Source organism: Neoarius graeffei, chromosome 5 (assembly GCF_027579695.1).
Source record: "Neoarius graeffei isolate fNeoGra1 chromosome 5, fNeoGra1.pri, whole genome shotgun sequence".
NCBI lineage: Eukaryota > Metazoa > Chordata > Actinopteri > Siluriformes > Ariidae > Neoarius > Neoarius graeffei.
The window spans coordinates 990,620-1,012,663 of record NC_083573.1 but is presented as its reverse complement, the minus strand read 5'-3'; the positions used below and the strand labels follow the sequence as shown (position 1 = coordinate 1,012,663).

At 46.4% G+C, this 22,044-nt stretch overlaps 2 protein-coding genes across 2 annotated transcripts in view; both read right to left on the bottom strand.

The window, feature by feature from the left end:
- Positions 1–22,044, bottom strand: part of LOC132886356 (NACHT, LRR and PYD domains-containing protein 3-like) — a 147,502-nt gene that overhangs the window by 13,408 nt on the left and 112,050 nt on the right. The gene's annotated exons all lie outside the window — the stretch shown is intronic.
- LOC132886362 (uncharacterized) overlaps positions 1–22,044 on the bottom strand; it is a 180,230-nt gene that overhangs the window by 133,984 nt on the left and 24,202 nt on the right. The window lies entirely within an intron of this gene.

The window sequence follows — 22,044 nt, the reverse complement described above, 5'->3', positions numbered from 1 at the left end:
AGGATTTTCAGCGGTCATTCATTTCGTAACTCAGTAATTCTCCAGCTTTTATATTGATTATATTGGTGTACATACTGTGGAAATAAAAAGTGTACACACCCCATTTAAATGATTTTTTTTTTTACATCAGAAAAACCTATGAGACAACGATAAATAATTTCAAAACTTTTCCCACGTTTAATGTGACCTATAACCTGTACAATACAATTAAAAAACAAACAAGTCTGTTCAGGGGGAAAACATAAAAAAAAAGTACAATAAGCTGGTTGCATAAGTGTGCACACCCTGAAACTCATACTTTGTTGAAGCACCTTTTGATTTAATTACGGCATTCAGTCTTTTTGGGTCGGAGTCTATCAGCCTGCCACATCTACACTTGGCAATATTTGCCCACTCTTCCTTGCAAAACCACTCTGATTGCAAGCGCATCTCTTGTGCACAGCCCTTTTCAGGTCACCCCACAGATTTTCAATTGGATTTAGGTCTGGGTTCTGGCTGGGCCGTTCTGAAAATTTTTTGGGGTCATTGTAATGCTGAAAGATGAAATTCCTCTTTATCTTCAGCTCTCTATCAGACACCTGAAGGTTTTGGGCCAAAACTGACTGGTATTTAGAACTGCTGATAATTCCCTCCACCTTGACTAAAGCCCCTGTTCCAGCTGAAGAAAAATGACCCCAAAACATGATGCTGCCTCCACCATGCTTCACCGTGGGTATGGTATTCTTTTGGTGATGTGCAGTGTTGTTTTTGCACCAAACAGAGATGTAGTTAGGATCTGACTTTGCAACAATGATCAGGTGTCTGATTCTGGTGATGTGGATGCTGTCTTTTGCATCCTCAGACAAGATTTTGCTAGTGCTGAATATTGAGGTATGTCTCTGGCCGATTTCTACTCCACTACACCCTATGTCAATGAGCAACCTCTGGATTACTGGATTAGGCTGAATAAGGCAGCTGAGGTAGTGGAACAGTCATTGGAACATGTAGACAGGGCATTACGGCTGCAGACTGTAGAGGTTGCTGCCATGTTCATTAGGCACTGCCCTCACCAAGATCTTGCCTTGATGTTTCTAAGTAAGCCTCAGAGTGAGTGGACGGCCTGTGAAGTCCAAGCATGTCTAGAGGAGTTTTTAAGAAATTGCAAGGGACAGAGGGGCCATCTATCACAGCATGCTGCTTCTGTTGTCATGCCTGTAGGTGGGACTGTGGGTTGCAATATGTTAGAGTGTCCAGTGGGGGTGGTCAAGCCAGGATAGCCTTTCTGCTTTATCAGTCAAGAGAGGTTCTGGCAGCCATGTAGGTAATGGTGACTGTATTTTGCAGTCTATTGGCCTGGGTGTTATACCCACTGACAGCTGTCAGGTCTCCTCCCACTGGAAGGATAAGTTAGTGGATCTGATTAAGGAATATGAAGGTGTCTTTTCCTGGCATCATCTTGACTTTGGTGAGGCCCACGTGTTCTGCCACAGCATTACAGTGGTGCTTGAAAGTTTGTGAACCCTTTAGTATTTTCTACATTTCTGCATAAATATGACCAAAAACATCATCAGATTTTCACACAAGTCCTAAAAGTAGATAAAGAGAACACAGTGAAACAAATGAGACAAAATATTATACTTGATCATTTATTTATTGAATAAATGATCCAGTATTACATATCTGTGAATGGCAAAAGTATGTGAACCTTTGCTTTCAGTATCAGGTGTGACCCCCTTGTGCAGCAATAACTGCAACTAAACATTTCTGGTAACTGTTGATCAGTCCTGCACACCGGCTTGGAGGAATTTTAGCCCATTCCTCCATACAGAACAGCTTCAACTCTGGGATGTTGGTGGGTTTCCTCACATGAACTGCTCACTTCAAGTCCTTCCACAACATTTCCATTGGATTAAGGTCAGAACTTTGACTTGGCCATTCCAAAACATTAACTTTATTCTTCTTTAACCATTCTTTGTTAGAACCAGTTGTGTGCTTAGGGTCGTTGTCCTGTTGCATGACCCACCTTCTCTTGAGATTCAGTTCACTGACAGATGTCCTGATATTTTCCATGAGAATTCACTGGTATAATTCAGAATTCCTTGTTCTATCAATGATGGCAAGCCGTCCTGGCCCAGATGCAGCAAAACAGGCCCAAACCATGATACTACCACCACCATGTTTCACAGATGGGATAAGGTTCTTATGCTGGAATGCAGTGTTTTCCTTTCTCCAAACATAACACTTCTCATTTAACCCAAAAAGTTCTATTTTGGCCTCATCCATCCACAAAACATTTTTCCAATAGCCTTCTGGCTTGTCCACATGATCTTTAGCAAACTGCAGATGAGCAGCAATGTTCTTTTGGAGAGCAGTGGCTTTCTCCTTGCAACCCTGCCATGCACACCATTGTTGTTCAGTGTTTTCCTGATGGTGGACTCATGAATATTAACATTAGCCAATGTGAGAGAGGCCTTAAGTTGCTTCGAAGTTACCCTGGGGTCCTGTATCGCCTTGCCTCCTATTACATGCCTTGCTCTTGGAGTGATCTTTGTTGGTCGACCACTCCTGGGGAGGGTAACATCTCATCTCATCTCATTATCTCTAGCCGCTTTATCCTTCTACAGGGTCGCAGGCAAGCTGGAGCCTATCCCAGCTGACTACGGGCGAAAGGCGGGGTACACCCTGGACAAGTCGCCAGGTCATCACAGGGCTGACACATAGACACAGACAACCATTCACACTCACATTCACACCTACGGTCAATTTAGAGTCACCAGTTAACCTAACCTGCATGTCTTTGGACTGTGGGGGAAACCGGAGCACCCGGAGGAAACCCACACGGACACGGGGAGAACATGCAAACTCCACACAGAAAGGCCCTCGCCGGCCCCGGGGCTCGAACCCAGGACCTTCTTGCTGTGAGGCAACAGCGCTAACCACTACACCACCGTTCCGCCCCGGGGAGGGTAACAATGGTCTTGAATTTCCTCCATTTGTACACAATCTGTCTGACTGTGGATTGGTGGAGTCCAAACTCTTTAGAGATGGTTTTGTAACCTTTTCCAGCCTGATGAGCATCAACAACACTTTTTTGAGGTCCTCAGAAATCTCCTTTGTTTGTGCCATGAGACACTTCCACAAACATGTGTTGTGAAGATCAGACTTTGATAGATCCCTATTCTTTAAATAAAACAGGGTGCCCACTCACACCTGACTTTCATCCTATTGCTTGAAAACACCTGACTCTAATTTCACCTTCAAATTAACTGCTCATCCTCGAGGTTCACATATTTTTGCCACTCACCGATATGTAATATTGGACCATTTTCCTCAATAAATAAATGACCAAATATCATATTTTTGTCTCATTTGTTTAACTGGGTTCTCTTTATCTACTTTTAGGGCTTGTGTGAAAATTTGATGATGTTTTAGGTCATATTTATGCAGAAATATAGAAAATTCTAAAGGGTTCACAAACTTTCAAGCACCACTGGAGGTTGATAGATGACTGTCCCTTAAGGTTGCCATACCACAGGTTGTGGCCAGCTCATTCTCAGAAGTTGAAAGAAACTCTGGATGAGATGGAGGAGAGGGAAATCATCAGGAAATCTAGCAGTGACTAGGCTTGCCCACTTGTATTGATGTGGAAGAACAATGGAGACCTGTGGATATGCACTGACATTAGGCGGCTGAATGCATGCACTGTTAAAGATGCCCACCCGCTTCCTCACCAAGCAGATGTCCTTGCTGCTATGGGTGGAAATGTATTTTTCTCCACTATGGATTTAACGTCAGGCTACTATAATGTGCTGCTGCATGAGGATAAGAAATACACAGCGTTCTCTTCCCCTTTGGGCTTGCATGAGTATAACAGGCTTCCTCAGGGTCTTTGTAATAATCCTGCTACTTTCATGTGGATGATGCTCTCCATCTTTGGAGATCAAAATTTCTCAAGTCTTCTGTGTTATTTGGATGGCCTGTGAGTGTTTGGCAGATCAGAGGAAGAGAGTTTACAGTGGTTCCGCATGGTGTTTAATCGGTTGAAAGAACACAACCTGAAGCTTTCACCTGCCAAGTGCAACTTCCTGAGGCAATCTATACAAATTTTGGGTCATATCATTTCTCAGGAGGGTGTGGCTAATGATCCAGATAAGGTGGAAGCTATTGTGAATATCTCTCACAATCAGATCTGATGGAGTCTAATGGCATCATGCCATCTGAAAGCAAGCTCTGCTCCTTCCTTGGCATGGTGGTTTTCTACCAGCATTTAATTGAATCCTGTTCTGTACTTGCGAGGCCACTGTTTGCACTCACAGGGGGTTCTAAGCGGCTGTGCAAAAGTAAGGGTGTGAGCAGGCCTGTGCAGAAGAGAAAGCTCTGTCCTCAGGACTGGTCCCCTGAGTGTACAGAGGCTTTTCAGAATCTTAAGGTGGCACTGGTGAACAGTGTGCCATTCGCTCACCCAGATTTCACTCAGCCTTTCCTCTTGTCTGTCGATGCATCCATTAGGGGTCTGAGGGCTGTTCTGTCTCAGGTGCAGCAGAATGAGGACAAAGCTCAGCCAATTGCTTTCGTGAGTCATTCACTGAATCATGCTCAGTCAAAGTATCCTGCTCATCGGCTTGAATTTTTTGCTATGAAGTGGGCTATCTATAACAAGTTTATTCATTGGTTGTGAGGCCACAAGTTCACAGTGTGGCCAGACAATAACCTGTGTCAAGACAATAATGTACTGACAAAGCCAAAGCTTGATGCTTGTGAGCAATGCTGGGTGGCCAAGCTGGCTCCTTTTGATTTTGACATCTTGTACAGGTAGTTGTTGACTTACGACCTATAACTTACGACCGATTGACTTTATGACCGTCTGTTTATGACTGGCAAGTGTTTCCCAGCTGAGCTTGCTGAGCGTACAACAGTTTCCACCCCAGCTCCTGGTTTAAGAAACGAGCAAATCCTCCCGCCAGCCCGAGCGCTGCAACAGCTGATGATGATGTAGACGACCCACAGCCAAGCACCAGTGATGTCAGCGTTCACCAAGTTTTGTATTTTGCTATGTTTTACATTTGTATTTTGGTACGTTTCAAACTAAAATGTTTTCTATTTTTCACACCTGTATTTTGTATTTTTTGTTTTGCACATATTATTTTGCACGGAGGTTTTCCTCCGTGCTCTCACGGAAGGTGGTCGCATTCTCTGCTCTCCTCTCCTTTTTTTCCTGCTTATGCTCTTTGTTTCATCTCATCTGCCTATATTTTTTTTGAGAGACTCTCTCCGCATTGAATTTCTAAACTAAAAAAGCATGGATTTGATAAACTGGTCTCCTAACGAAATTGACACAGTTTCTGGGTTCGGGGGAACCCACCTGTCCTGCCGGAATGTCTGTGGAGGACATTGAAGATATTTACCTATTCGGAACCATGATTACAGGACTTTTGCTGATTGGATTAGGCATTGCCCTGGTATATCGAGGAAATCAGACAACAGTGACAGCTGTTCAAAGCCCCACAAAGCTGCCCGATATGATTGGAGTGGTGGGCAGAGCTGTTGGCACTCGGACTGTGGACATTCAGAACTTTAACCGCAAAATGGTTGTTATCTCGGAGCAGCTTTCATCTTTGCAAGGAATACATATTTCAGAGACCAAATGGAATTTAATTGAACAGAATGGACGAAATGGACAGATATGGATGAGTGGTGTGGATGTGTAAAGACTGTGTCTGTTCAAAAGACCAAACGATCTCTATCTTATCGATATTCGGCTCCCTGAACAGCACCGGCCTTGATCAAGGCCATTGCTGGGGAACATTTCCCCCAGAAGGTCACTGCTGGGAGACACTCTCGCATTCTTTGCGTTCCTTCCCCAATTTTCCGCGGTCGCTGTTTTTCACCCCCAGTGTGACAAGCGGGTGCGTGACCAGCGCCACTTGCATGGCTGCAGGAGCGGACAGCTGCTTGCTTGCGCTGGGTTACCTCTACCTCCTCCCCTCCCCTCCTACCCTCTTCTCCCCACCCCCCACCCCTGATTGCCATCTCCTTCCCCCTTTCCCCCCCTCAAGTCCCATGTTTTAAAGTGTACTTGTGTTATTGTGTGCTTGTGTGGAGGTTTTTAAATGCTCCCACACTGTACTCCTGATAGGAGCATAGTGTGGGGGGGTGTTCTTTTTTCCTCATCTTTCCTCATATTACTACTGTGTTTCTTTTTCTTTTATCCCTGTCTTCCTGTCCTGTTCCCCCTCTGTAAGGACAGGTTGATGGTCAATTTCACTGGTAACAGTGACAATAAAGGGTTCATTCATTCATTCATTCATTCATTAAACAAATTGTACTGTACGCAGTGTGGTATGCAGTGTTTGACTTAAACCAAATAATGAGCCAAGGTAATGAAATAAGAAAATGTTGATAAAATAAGACTTTAAGATGATTACAATATCATTACAAGTATATTGTGGGACAAAAAAGTATTTGTGGGGCAAATACGTATTTGTGGGGCAAATAAGTGGGGCAAAAAAGTATTTAGTCAGCCACCAATTGTGCAAGTTCTCCCACTTAAAAAGATGAGAGAGCCCTGTAATTTTCGTCATAGGTACACTTCAACTATGAGAGACAGAATGGGGGGAAAGAAAACAGGAAATCACATTGTAGGATTTTTAATGAATTAATTGGTAAATTCCTCGGTAAATAAGTATTTGGTCACCTACAAACAAGCAAGATTTCTGGCTCTCACAGACCTGTAACAACTTCTTTAAGAGGCTCCTCTGTCCTCCACTCATTGCCTGTATTAATGACACCTGTTTGATCTCGTTATCAGTATAAAAGACACCTGTCCACAACCTCAAACAGTCACACTCCAAACTCCACTATGGCCAAGACCAAAGAGCTGTCAAAGGACACCAGAAACAAAATTGTAGACCTGCACCAGGCTCGGAAGACTGAATCTGCAATAGGTAAGCAGCTTGGTGTGAAGAAATCAACCGTGGGAGCAATTATTAGAAAATGGAAGACATACAAGACCACTGATAATCTCCCTCGATCTGGGGCTCTACGCAAGATCTCACCCCGTGGGGTCAAAATGATCACAAGAACGGTGAGCAAAAATCCCAGAACCACACGGGGGGACCTAGTGAATGACCTGCAGAGAGCTGGGACCAAAGTAACACACTACGCCACCAGGGACTCAAATCCTGCAGTACCAGACGTGTACCCCTGCTTAAGCCAGTACATGTCCAGGCCCGTCTGAAGTTTGCTAGAGAGCATTTGGATGATCCAGAAGAGGATTGGAAGAATGTCATATGGTCAGATGAAACCAAAATAGAACTTTTTGGTAAAAACTCAACTTGTCGTGTTTGGAGGAGAAAGAATGCTGAGTTGCATCCAAAGAACACCATACCTACTGTGAAGCATGGGGGTGGAAATGTAACCCCTTCTCTCACACTCCCGCTGGCTTCCTTGCACCTCCACACACCACTACTCTGCGTTGTGTTTGGTTATATATGGACGGCTGACGGGTGGGGGCGCAGCCAGTAGAAAGGCGAAGATACAGACAGAAGGGTTCGGGATAGTGGCTGTTTTATTAAGTTGCATTCCACAACATCGCTGTAGGGTTGATAACATGAACTCAGATTGATATCACACCAGTAAACATTTTACAACAGGCTAATCCATCCCAATTCCACCACGTTGCGCGCTCAGTCGCAATACCCATTTTAATACAAAAATAAGAGTGCTAGCTTCAAAAATTGCTCAACTTCCAATAGCGTAGCATTACAGTACTGAAAACAGTTGATAACAACTAACTCAAAAGAGATCACATTTAAGATATTTTGTAATTTACAAGAGCAGAAAAATAACATGGCGTACCTGTAGGGTTGATAACATGAACTAAAGAAAAAATGGCGCATTACACACACACTACCAACCCTACGGTGTTACCAGAGGGACAAAAGGCAATTCTAAAATAGCAACGGTAACTTAAATATGGTCTTATAGCGACATCTAGTGGAGAAACAAATACACTGCCTTACATCCACCCCTTCTTTAAGTGATGGCGTCCCCGCCATCAGACTCAACAAGAAGAAACATATTTACAGCATACCCTACAAAAACAAATGTGTGGTGTGTGTAATAAAAAGTTATGAAAAAAAGTGTGTGTATAAGGTTTGTGTGTGTGTTGTTTGCGGTCATCTAGGCATGTGCACCAAGTGGCCCTAGGTGTGTCCAGCCGCTCTCCTTGCTTTGGCCCTTTGCCACAACTTTCTTCCACTACCTGGCACTCCATTGAGAATTTTACGGGAGGATTTCGACTCCTTCTCGGTGTTCTTCTTGGGGTGTTGGCCGGTTGAGTGGAAGTAGCTCCCCCACTGGCCACTGAGGTATCCTCTTGTATCTCCACATTGCTCTGCTCCATACTGGGGTGGTCCTCTCCGCCCACTGTTCCGGATGCGGCTGCGTCTCCCATTTCTACCATACTGCCACTCTCAATATCCTCTTCATCACCCACATCAACATTAGTCTCACTGTCCTCCTCCATGACCACTCCACTACTTCGCTCCACTGGGAGAAACATGCACTGGGTAAGGAGGTTCCGATGAACCACCCTCTCAGGACCTCCATTCTCCGGTCACACCACATAGACAGGTAAGTTGGGCTGCTTCTTGATGATGACATATGGGCATGATTCCCACCGGTCTCCCAGTTTCTGTCTCCCCTCCACATGACATATTTTGACTAAAACTCTATCTCCTGTGCCAAAGTCTTCACTTCCGGCTTTCTGGTCATAATACTTTTTCTGTTGCTCTTTAGCATGCTGAGACGTTTGGTTAGCCAGGGCATAAGCCTGTGTCAGAGAGTCATGCAGAGTCTGGACATAGTCGCTGTACTCACAGGGCTGTTTGATGGTTGAGGACCCGAAAATCAGGTCGACTGGGAGTCTCGGATGCCTACCAAACATTAGGTAATATGGGCTATAGCCCGTAGAGTCGTGTCGGGAGCAGTTATATACATGAGTCATGGCGTCAACATATTCATGCCAGCGGGGCTTTAAGTGAGGCTCTGGCGTCCCAAGCATGTTCATTAAGGTGCGGTTAAACCTTTCAGTCGTCCCGTTGCCCTGAGGATGGTAGGGCGTTGTGCGGGTTTTAGTGATGCCCGTACACTTGCAGAGTTCTTTGACCACGGCACTTTCAAAGTTGCGCCCCTGGTCCGCATGCAACTTTGCAGGGAAGCCAAAGTGACAGAAGTAGTTCTTCCACAGTACTCTTGCCACTGTGCCTGCCTTTTGGTCCATGGTGGGGTAGGCCTGGGAGTAACGAGAAAAGTGGTCAGTGACAATGAGCACATTTTCCATACCACCTTTGGACTTCTCAAGTGTCAAAAAGTCCACACAGACCAGCTCCATGGGGGCACTGGTGTGTATGCTGACCAGGGGAGCTCTGACATTGGCGATAGAGGTCTTTCTCAGGCAACACCGTTCACACTGTTCGCACCAGGCCCTCACCTCTTGGAACATCCTCGGCCAGTAGAATCTCTCTCGTATCATCTGGAGCGTCCTCTCAAATCCTAAATGTCCAGAGTCGTCATGAAGAGCGGTTTTGACAGCCTCACGCAACCTCTCTGGCAGTAGTAGCTGCTCCACTTCTCCTCTATGGCAGTCTCGGACTCGGCGGTACATGATACCATTGCGTACCACTAATCTCCTCCACTCTTTTAAGAGAAGACCCCCACTTGCACTCACTTTCATCCTCTCACCGCGGCTTGGTTTCTGATTACGGGTCTTAAAGTGCAGGACTGGACCGATGACCGGGTCTTCCTTTTGCCAAGCTCGGATCTCCTGTGTGGTCATAGCGGGCAATGCCTCCATCCCCACCTCTCCATATGGCTCACTGGACTCCACAGGCTGACTCTCAGGCTCTTCTAAGACAGCAGCAGCCTCCCCAGAGGGCTCTTCCACTTTGTGGGTGACCTGTGCCTCATTGTGCCTCTGTCCACTGTCGGCCACTAGTTGGGGGCAGGTCTGCAAGGCCTCTGTGACCTCCTGATGGGACATACACGAGAGGGCATCAGCGTTGGAGTTATCCTGTCCCCTCCGGTATTGTATGTCGAAATCATACATAGACAAGTGAGAAACCCATCGCTGACCGGTAGCATCGAGCTTGGCTGTGGTCATTACGTACTTCAAGGGATTATTATCTGTGAGAACAGAGAACTGGCGTCCATAGAGGTGGTCATAGAACTTATCGGTAACTGCCCACTTAAGAGCAAGGAATTCGAGCTTGTGTGCGGGATACCTTGTCTCAGGTGGGGTCAAGCCTCTGCTCGCGTATGCAATGACTCTTTCCACTCCACCCTGGATCTGTGCAAGCACAGCACCAAGACCATCTATTGATGCATCCGTCTGCAGCACGAACGGTAGACTGTAGTCTGGGTAACCCAGCACCGGTGCATTTGTCAACTTCTCTTTTAATGACTGAAAGGCCTCCTCACATTCGGCAGTCCACACAAAGGTTGGCTCGGGGCTTGAACCTTTCTGGGCCCCTCTCTTCTTCTTTCTGGGGTCCCCAGAGGTGAGGCGGTACAAGGGAGCAGCCAGACTGGAGTAGGACTTTACATAATGTCTATAGTAGCCCGCAAACCCTAGGAACTGGAGTACTTCCTTGCGGTCCGTTGGCCTCGGCCAATCTTTCACTCGGCTGATTTTCTCCGGATCTGTCCTGATGCCGTCTACCGACACCAGGTGACCGAGGTAGTTCACTTCCTTCCTAACAAACTGGCACTTCGAGGGCTTAAGCTTCAGGCCATGCTCTCTAAGTCTATCAAAGACCAGTTGCAGTCTTTCTAAGTGCTCATCAAAGGACGCCGGAAACACTATAATATCATCCAAGTAAATAAGGAGATGCGTTAAGTCTAAGTCACCAAAGCAGCAGGTCATTAGTCTTTGGAAGGTGGAGGGGGCATTTTGAAGCCCAAATGGCATTCGGTTTGCCTCAAAAAGCCCCATGGGAGTGCTTAAGGCTGTCTTGTGCTTGTCATGTTCCGCAACCTCCACCTGCCAGTAACCGGACGTAAGGTCAAGCGTGGAGAAGTACTTAGCTCATCCCAAAGACTCCAGGGCCTCCTCAATTCTTGGTAGCGGAAACGCGTCGCGGGTGCTGCATGAATTGAGTCTCCTGTAGTCTATACATAGCCTTAATGACCCATCTTTCTTGGTCACAACCACTACTGGGGAGGCGAAAGGGCTCTTACTAGGGCAGATGACCCCGGCTGCCTGCATCTCAGTTAACATCTGCCGCACATCTTGCCACTGGGATGGGGGTATTCTACGGTAGGGCAGCCTGAAAGGCCTTGAGTCCACCAATGGAATCTCGTGCTGTATGGTTGTTGTGTGACCATAGTCCAGGGAATGTTGGGAGAAAACATCTGCATTCTTGCCCAGCAGTTCTTCAAGGCAGGCCTGCTGATCTTCATCCTCCACCGCCGCTTCACTCAGGTCCACCCCACAACTTGCCCCAACTTGACCCAGACTGAGGGACGCCTCTTTATTCCTAATGTTTCCCTGCTTGTTCTCAGGCCGTTCCACCACGCTGTGTACCAGGACTGCATTGGCCAGGTGGGTGTATGGCTTAATAGTGATGGCACGCTGGGAGAGGTTCATCACCCTGACTGGAGCATACCCTCTCTGTACATCGGCAAGAACCTTGGCAACCAAGAGGTCCTGGGGAAGCTGCACCGAGGCCTGGCTTTCGATCAGGGCGGTGTAGGTCTTTCTCTGAGGGCCGGCTTTAATCTTACATCTCAAATCCCTCTCTTTCCCTGCAGGGATACGTATTTTACGACCAGGGTATACAGCAGGGCCTACTATGTCATGCATTCCACTTTGATCGGCGCTCCCCACCTTCTGCAGCGCCATGTACCACTCTGGGTGCTTTTCCTTCACCACGTGTAGGAACTGCTGGCCATAGGATGCTTGGAGGTAGCTATGGGAGGCCCAAATGACATTTGTGCCCACCAGAAGGGGGACTGAAGAACAGTAGTCCGAGTCAGGAACAACGAAAGTAGGCACAGATTTATGCTCTGTCCCAAGGACTTTCAAGTCAATATGCACAACACCATGGTAGGGCACGGCTTGGCCACCTGCACCTTCTATTGGTATCTTTGATGGTTTTAACTGTTGCCCCTGTAAGACAGGGTGATCCCGCCAGTAGCTGTGTGTAATACTGGTTATCTGGGAGCCAGAGTCAATGAGAGCCCTGCACTGAATGCCATTCACTTCAACTTCTCCTTCATTCCTGGGTCCGACTATGGGGGTTCCCTCCTCTCCAGTGCTATCATTTCTTTTGGGCAGGTGGGGCCCTTGCTGGATGCCCATGGTTGCCCTGGCTACCATGGGCTTTAAGCATTTAAAGGCTGAGGTGACTGGGGTGTGGGCCCCTCAGCAGGAGTGATGGACTGGGGAGCCCCAACTGGGCTGAGAGGGGGGAGCACTGCTCTACAAACTCGGGCGGTGTGACCAGGCTTACCACACCGATAACGGGTGAAGCTTGTATTCGGGGCTGCCCTCATCTGTGCTGGCTGGACTGCCGGTAGGGAGGCCGGGGGCGGCGAAGCTATTCTTTGCTCCAGGTGAGACAATTTGGCCATTTGTTCTTGTTGATTAAAGGCTAGCCTCTTTACCATCTCGGTCAACTCAGCTAATTCAGAACGGGGGTTAGTCTTCTCGGATTTCACATTTATGCTGTCGTCTGACATGACGTGTACTTGTGTAAACGTTTTCCTTGTTCTGTTCTGAGGCTGGAACTTCTTAGTTTCTCTTGCCAGGTTGCAGAGCTCAGTCTGCATCTCTCAGAAGCTCAAAAGCCGGGGTGTCATGGGTGCTATCCTCACATACACCTCTTCATCGACAAGGCCTCTCATGAACCGTCGGGTGAGTTTGCTGTCTCGGTCGGGGAAAGGCCTTCCCCCCCTCTGTTTCTCTTCCACATCCCGTAATTTTGACTCCAGCGCTATGGCATAGGAGCAGGCGGACTCACTTGGGTTTTGGCTCCATTCATAGAAGTCAGCCAGCGGGTCTAGGGAACCTCGCGTGTCGCCATACTCTGCTCTCAGCTCCTCGAACGCTTTCTCTGGGGTCTGGGTAGGCAGGTTTAGGATTAACTTTCGAGCTTCACCACTCAGGTGCCGCACCACAGTGGAAAAACGTAAGTGCATGGGGAGCTCTGTCGCATCCAGGAGGTATTGCATATCACGCACCCAGTCCTCCACTAGAATTTTGCAGTCAGGGTTTCCAGTAAAGACTGGGACATTTTTCACTTGATGCGTTTGCATGAAACCACCATAGGCTGACACTGGAGGGATTTTGCTGGCCATGGCCGGAACAGGGGTCTTTGACTGCGGCATACGTGGGTAAGTGTACACAGTGGGTAATGCAGTGGGATCAAGGTGGCTATCAGCAGCCATGTGCAGTGCATGGGAGCTGTAGGGGGTTGTGCTAGTGTGTGTGGCATGGGAGCTGTAGGGGGTTTAGTGTGTGTGGCATGGGAGCTGTAGGGGGTTGTGTTAGTGTGTGTGGCATGGGAGCTGTAGGGGGTTGTGTTGGGAGCGCTTTCATGGGGAGTGGGTAGGGGCGAGGATTCACTATGGCCTAAACTCAGAGCACTATGATCGGTGGTTCCAGTGAAACGTACTTGAGGGGTCTGCCCAGTGACCACAGGCTGGTTTGTTATGCTAACTGGTAGCGGTGTTTGAAAATGTGGATCGGGCACATAGTTTGCAGGGGCGGAGTGTGGGTAGTTTAGAAACATCTGAGGGCTTGGTCCAACCGACTGAGGTGCATAGGGGGTAGCCGCCGGGTAGGCCTTAGGGGGCTGATGAAGAGCTGCTGGTATCAAAGCACTGGGTGTGGTAGGTTGCAGAGGGCCTGTGGGGCCATGACCGTTTGGGCTGGGTGCAGTAGCACCAGCCAATCCCACTGCTGGGCTGCCTGCTGTATTAACAAGGCTACTGTCAAGGCAGAGTGGGGATACCTGTCCTGAAGCCCTGGGGCCTGACAGTCTGGATGGATGGGCTGCGGTGACATACTGATCCACATAAGGTGAAAGCATGTGGGGCGGGGGATAGTGTCGTTCTAAGGGTGGCAGCCCATCAGCAGCTACATGCCCAGCAGTAGATAAGAGCCTGGGCGTTACAGTGGAGGGGGACTGCAACTCAAGTACAAAATCAGTGTAATTCTGTGTCATCTTGCTATATGTAATGTGTGGAAAGCAAATGAAATGATGATGTAGGAATATAGCGTGTATGCAAATGAGCAAGGTGTGTATGAGTGTGCCAACACTATCAATGTATGTTCAAATGATACAGAGATGATCTATATCGGTACTATGAGTGGAAAGCATATGAAATGATGTTGTAGTAATAGTGTGTATACAAATGAGTAAGGTGTGTATGTGTCAACACTATCAATGTATGTTCAAATGATACAGAGATGATCTATATCGGTACTATGAGCGGAAAGCAAATGAAATGATGTAGTAATATAGTGTGTATACAGATGAGCAAGGTGTGTATGAGTGTTCCAACACTATCAATGTGTGTTTAAATGATACAGGGATGACCTATATCAATACTACAAAAAGAAAGGGAAAAAAATTTAACAAAAAAAAAACAAAACAAAAAAACTGTTCAACTAAAATATTTTGCCAGTTCACTTCACTGTTCAACTTAAAATTTCACTTAATATCAGTTTGCTCAATACACAAACTTCGATAAACCAAAAAAAAAAAAAAATCCTTCCTATACTACAAATCTTCAGTAATACCACTTAAACAGTTCAAAATTCAACTTGCACCATGGAAAAATACTTAAATCAGAACAGCAAAGCAATTTCTATTCATAACAGTCTGTATATATGATATAGAAATCAAGATCAGAAAATAACCTGCAAATGTCCATTCACCCAGATAAACGTTTCACAGTTCAATATTCAATACCAGCCTGGTCATACAATTTCCTCTTCAGTAATGCAACGCCACCATCCGGGTCACGGCACCATAGATGTAACCCCTTCTCTCACACTCCCGCTGGCTTCCTTGCACCTCCACACACCACTACTCTGCGTTGTGTTTGGTTATATATGGACGGCTGACGGGTGGGGGCGCAGCCAGTAGAAAGGTGAAGATACAGACAGAAGGGTTCGGGATAGTGGCTGTTTTATTAAGTTGCATTCCACAACATCGCTGTAGGGTTGATAACATGAACTCAGATTGATATCACACCAGTAAACATTTTACAATAGGCTAATCCATCCCAATAGTACATTCCATCACGTTGCGCGCTCAGTCGCAATACCCATTTTAATACAAAAATAAGAGTGCTAGCTTCAAAAATTGCTCAACTTCCAATAGCGTAGCATTACAGTACTGAAAATAGTCGATAACAACTAACTCAAAAGAGATCACATTTAAGATGTTTTGTAATTTACAAGAGCAGAAAAATAACATGGCGTACCTGTAGGGTTGATAACATGAACTAAAGAAAAAATGGCGCATTACACACACACTACCAACCCTACGGTGTTACCAGAGGGACAAAAGGCAATTCTAAAATAGCAACGGTAACTTAAGTATGGTCTTATAACGACATCTAGTGGAGAAACAAATACACTGCCTTACAGAAACATCATGCTTTGGGGCTGTTTTTCTGCAAAAAGACCAGGACGACTGATCCGTGTAAAGGAAAGAATGAATGGGGCCATGTATCGTGAGATTTTGAGTGAAAACCTCCTTCCATCAGCAAGGGCATTGAAGATGAAACGTGGCTGGGTCTTTCAGCATGACAATGATCTGAAACACACTGCCCGGGCAACGAAGGAGTGGCTTCGTAAGAAGCATTTCAAGGTCCTGGAGTGGCCTAGCCAGTCTCCAGATCTCGAACCCATAGAAAATCTTTGGAAGGAGTTGAAAGTCCGTGTTGCCCAGCGACAGCCCCAAAACATCACTGCTCTAGAGGAGATCTGCATGGAGGAATGGGCCAAAATACCAGCAACAGTGTGTGAAAACCTTGTGAAGACTTACAGAAAATGTTTTGCCTCTGTCATTGCCAACAAAGGGTATATAACAAAGTATTGAGATGAACTTTTGTTATTGACCAAATACTTATTTTCCACCATAATTTGCAAATAAATTCTTTAAAAATCAGACAATGTGATTTTCTGGATTTTTTTTCTCATTTTGTCTCTCATAGTTGAGGTATACCTATGATGAAAATTACAGTCCTCTCTCATCTTTTTAAGTGGGAGAACCTGCACAATTGGTGACTGACTAAATACTTTTTTGCCCCACTGTACGTTCATTTAACATAGGCCGACTTACAACCAGATCGGTTTACGACCGGTCAGTTGTAACCAAACGCAGTCGTAAGTCGACGACTACCTGTATATTCTGGGTCCCAAGAATGTGGTGGCTGATGCCCTGAGCAAAGACCCTTTTGTGAGGTCCAGAATCATATATTGCCTGACCAGAAACCCTTATGCCGATCTGCTTAAAGAGGCAGAGATCTTACATGTGGATTCAGTCCAGGATAATGTTTCACTTGTCTTCTGAGCTTTCTGACATTAGAGAGCAGCAAGCAGCTTCCATGTCTGGCTGTGTGTGTGTGTGTGTGTGTGTGTGTGTGTTGGGGCCACACATGTCATTCAGAATGGCACAGGAGGCAGGGTCTTGCGTGCAGAAGTCTCAGCTGTGCTGCAGTCTTCTCATCACCGGGAGCATGGTGCTCGGCTTAGGGTCATTTCTCATGCTCAGCAGTTGAAGGCTATGTCTATGACTGATCAGAGTCCTTTGCCTGTTCTTCATCATGATGGGCTGTGTGACAGGCTGTGTCAGGATGCTACTATCAGCAGAGTTAGGTTCTTTGTTTCTAGAGGACGGTGACTGTCCAGGTGTGAGAGAGTTCATGAATTCTGGGAAACTCTGAGAACCTTGAGGCAGTGGGGTAAACTCACCATATGGGTGGGTGTACTTTACAGGGTGTCTAAGAATCCTGTCAGTAAAATAAATAAAAAAAACTTCCAGTATGTGGTGCCTGAATTGCTGAGACATCTGGTGTTAAAAGGGGTTCATGATGAGGCAGATCATCAGGGCCACTGGCGAACTTTGTGGCTGGCCAGACAAAGATTTTTCTGGGATACCCTTGAAAAAGACATCAGGGATTATGTTCACAAGTGCAAGAGTTGTGTCATTAGCAAGATTCCGGAACCTGAGGCTCGGATTCCTCTCGTTTCCATTGCTACCTCAGCTCCCTTAGAATTAGTATGCATTGAATTTTGGTCAGCAGAAGCTTCTAATAACAAGTCTATTGATGTCTTGGTGGTGACCGACCACTTTACTAAACTGGTGTGTGCATATCCCTGCCCTAATCAGTCTGCAAAGTCTGTAGCTCGGGTTCTGTGGAATAATTTCTTGTGTGTATGGTTTCCCTGCCTGTATACCCTCCAATCAAGGGGGGGGGGGGGGGGGGGGATTTTGAGAGCTCTTTGATTGCAGAGCTGCTCCTGTTGGCTGGTGTGGAGAAATCTCACACCACACCATGTGGGAGATCACAAAGTGTAGATCTGGAGGGTCCTCAGACATCGAGTGTTTTGGTAAACTGGGATGTATGGATGCTGTCAGTCCCCCACTCGCTTGCTCACTTGAGTTTGTTGATGGTGTAGTGGCTGGCTGCTTTATGTCCTGGGGCTCCCTCATGCCTGTGTTACCTTCTGGCTCTCCCATTTAAGTTATGCTGTCATAGTTAGTTTTTCTGGAGTCCCTGCTTGTACTCAGCACAAAATGTATACTGTTCCTACTTATTCAGGTGACATTGGGCATACCTAACAACCTGTTTTCTCTCCCTCCCCCCCCAAAAAAAATCTGTCCCTCTGAGTTACATGTCAATCCTGGGATTGAGATGCTGAACCTCTTCTGCTCCTCAGAACCTGCCTGATCCATCCTGATGCCCTATGTCTGGTTGGAGTCTCATCACATCGCTGCTGTGGAGGACGGCCCCATATGGACAGTTGAAAGTCACACTTGGAAGACACTCTGGACACTTACAGTCATGCTTTTATGGCTGAGAACTACAGTTGACTTGCTAACTTTAGGACTGCAGTTGTCATGAACAGTTTTGCACTCAAGTTTCCATCAATGAATAGTTATAACATCAACGAAATTGATTTCATGTTAAAACTGTTCATGTTATCATCATGTTGTCTGTTGTTGCCCAAATGAGGATGGGTTCCCTTTTGAGTATGGTTCCTCTCGAGGTTTCTTCCTCATGTTGTCTGAGGGAGATTTTCTTTGCCACCATCGCCACAGGCTTGCTCATTGGGGATAGATGAAAGATAAAATTAGCTCATGTCTTAAGTCATTCAAATTCTGTAAAGCTGCTTTGGGACAATGTCTATTGTTTGTTTATAGAATACGGTGACCGTCTAGGTGTGAGAGAGTTCATGAATCCTGGGAAACTCTGAGAACCTTGAGGCAGTGGGGTAAACTCACCATATGGTTGGGTGTACTTTACAGGGTGTCTAAGAATCCTGTCAGTAAAAAAAAAAAAACTTCCAGTATGTGGTGCCTGAATCGCTGAGACAGCTGGTGTTAAAAGGGGTTCACAATGAGGCAGATCATCAGGGCCAGTGGCGAAATTTGTGGCTGGCCAGACAAAGATTTTTCTGGGACACTCTTGAAAAAGACATCAGGGATTATGTTCACAAGTGCAAGAGGTGTGTCGTTAGCAAGATTCCGGAACCTGAGGCTCAGACCCCTCTCGTTTCCATTGCTACCTCAGCGCCCTTAGAATTAGTATGCATTGAATTTTGGTCAGCAGAAGATTCTAATAACAAGTCTATTGATGTCTTGGTGATGACCAACTACTTTACTAAACTGGCGTGTGCATATCCCTGCCTTAATCAGTCTGCAAAGTCTGTAGCTCGGGTTCTGTGGAATAATTTATTTTGTGTAATGGTTTCCCTGCATGTACACACTCCGATCAAGGGGAAAATTTTGAGAGCTCTTTGACTGCAGAGCTGCTCCTCTTGGCTGGTGTGGAGAAATCTCACACCACACCGTATCACCCCAGGGAGAATGGTCAAGCAGAGAGGATGAACCGCACTTTAGGGAACATGATTCGAGCTCTACCACCCAGGTCAAAGGCCAAGTGGCCTCAGATGCTTAACACACTGACATTTGCATATAATTGCACCATACATGAAACCGTGGGCTCCCCCCCCCCTTTCTTTTTAATATATGGTCGCACTCCCAGGTTGTCCATCGACTTGATGTTTAAAAGTGTTCTGCTGGAAGGGGATACAGTGGACATAGACACAAATGTAGAGTCTTTGGGATGGGATCTGAGGGAAGCCATGACCTTGGCTCAATCTAATGCTGAGAAACGGCAGCTGAGACAGACAGAGCTGTATAACAGGAGGGCAAAGGGTCAGCCTGTTAATGTTGGTGACAGAGTCCTACTGGCCAACAAGGGTGAAAGAGGAAAAAGAAAACTGGCAGATAGATGGGAGGGCACAGTGTACATGGTTGTCTAAAAAAATGACGCCATTCACACTTATTGCATCAAGAGTCCATCAGGTAATGTGAAAATAGTGCAGAGGAACCTTATCATGTCAGTTAACTTCTTGCCATTTGATGACTCTGATGATGCTGATGATCAACTGTCAGTTTCTGGGGGCAGTGTTCGTGTGGCTGTCAGCTCCCAGACCAAGTTAGATAATGGCACTGATGACAGGACTGTCAAATGGGTTGCTGGTCTTCCTGGTGACTGATGCACACAGTGATGGCACAGGAGATATTAACACTGTGGACAGAGGAAATAGGATGGGGCCTGCCTCACTTGAGGTTGAAAACAAGAGTGCCTCTGTGTCCTCTGGCTGCGAGAGTCCTGTATGTGCTGTGTCGGATGTGTGTGTTGGTGGGTCTTTGTCTGTTGACTCCCGGTCAGATGTTTCTTTTCCTGCCCACACTGGGAACGTGGCATCAGGTGGTTCTCCTGGTCAGCAAGGGAGTGATGTGTGCACTAGGCAGGGTAGACTGGTCAAGCCAGTGAATAGGCTAATTCAGACCATGTCTGTTCAGTGGGTGCGGAATCTTTTTAGAGGAGCTCATTAGAGCATATTCACATGGATCTTTTGATAAGTTTCCTTTCCTCAAATAGTACTTCTCAATAAAATCTTTTTGATAAGTTTCCTTTCCACAATTTTCCTCCTTCTCTCTTTTTTATTATTTGTCACATGCACACTTCAAGCACAGTGAAATTCATCCTCTGCATTTAACCCATCTGAAGCAGTGAACACACACACACACACACACACACACACGCTCAGAGCAGTGGGCAGCCACACCAAAGTGCCTGGGGAGCAGTCAGGGGTTCGGTACCTTGCTCAAGGGCACCTCAGCCCAAGGCCGCCCCACATCAACCTAACTGCATGTCTTTGGATTGTGGGGGAAACCGGAGCATCCGGAGGAAACCCATTATTTCCTGTATATATTTTTCAATTCCTCAACACACTGTGTACTTTCCTTTGAGGGGAGAGTTAGTATTAGTCCCAGTCTAATGTATTGGACTGTATATGCAGTTTGGATATATATTTTTTTATATGATGTGTATCCTGGGCGGCATGGTGGTGTAGTGGTTAGCGCTGTCGCCTCACAGCAAGAAGGTCCGGGTTCGAGCCCCGTGGCCGGCGAAGGCCTTTCTGTGCGGAGTTTGCATGTTCTCCCCGTGTCCGCGTGGGTTTCCTCCGGGTGCTCCGGTTTCCCCCACAGTCCAAAGACATGCAAGTTAGGTTAACTGGTGACTCTAAATTGACCGTAGGTGTGAATGAGAGTGTGAATGGTTGTCTGTGTCTATGTGTCAGCCCTGTGATGATCTGGCGACTTGTCCAGGGTGTACCCCGCCTTTCGCCCGTAGTCAGCTGGGATAGGCTCCAGCTTGCCTGCGACCCTGTAGAACAGGATAAAGCGGCTAGAGATAATGAGATGAGATGAGATGATGTGTATCAGGCACCTTTACTGTGGTTTGTGTGTGGGGGCATTCTCACCACCTAGTCCATCACTAGAAAGCTTTCTTTTGCTGATGGACCAGTCTTGAATTGGGGTAACTCATCTGCACTCTATTTGACAGTTAGGATTTCTTGTGTTATTTTCATGTCTTTTGTTCTGTATTTCTGGGTCTGTATTTGTGAAGCTTATTTCCTTGTGATTTTTTTTTTTAGCTGGATGAAATTCAGTGAAATCAGTGGGGGTGAGTGTAGCAGGGTTGGTTGCGTTTCTCTGAATTTCCACACTCAAGAGGGCCCCCCCACACACACACATCTGTGTTAGGGTAGGTGGAGGAATGGCAAAGTTAGGATCCACAAGCAGAACACAGATAGTAATCCAATAAATAATATGACTTAATTGAAGAAAGGGCATGGCAAAAAGGTAAACAAACAGGACAAAAAACAAATGGCAAAAATAGTCTGGACAAAATGAGACAAACAACTTGACAAAAACATGAGACAGGCAAAGACAAAAACGCTGGTGCAAAAAAACATGAACAAGAAAAGACCCTTCGTGCAAGAAACCATGAATCAGAAATAACCCTTAGTGCAAAAAAACCCCACAGTGAACCAGGAGAATGCTCGTGCAAAAACCATGAACAAGAAAAAGTCACGAGAGAGAATAACCATGAACAGCAATGCCGCTTTTCCACTACAAACGCGGCTGAGCCGTGCCGTGCCGAGTCGAGCTGAGCGGGGCTATTGAAGTTGCATTTCGACTACAACCGCGCTGAACCGTGCTGGCTGGAAGTGGGTGGACACATTGGGTGGAGTTAGCGAAAGTGGGTGGACGTCACGTGATGTCGTTAAGCAGCGCAAACAGTGACATCAGTGACAGTGGCGGAACAAGTCAGAGCCGGGCCGGGGGCGGGGCAAATGACCGGGCATTTTATTAAAGCTTATCATAACATCATTTTAGGCTACAAAGTGTCCGCAACTGCGGTGTTTACCAATTTCAACACTACCGGGTGCAACTATGTTATTTA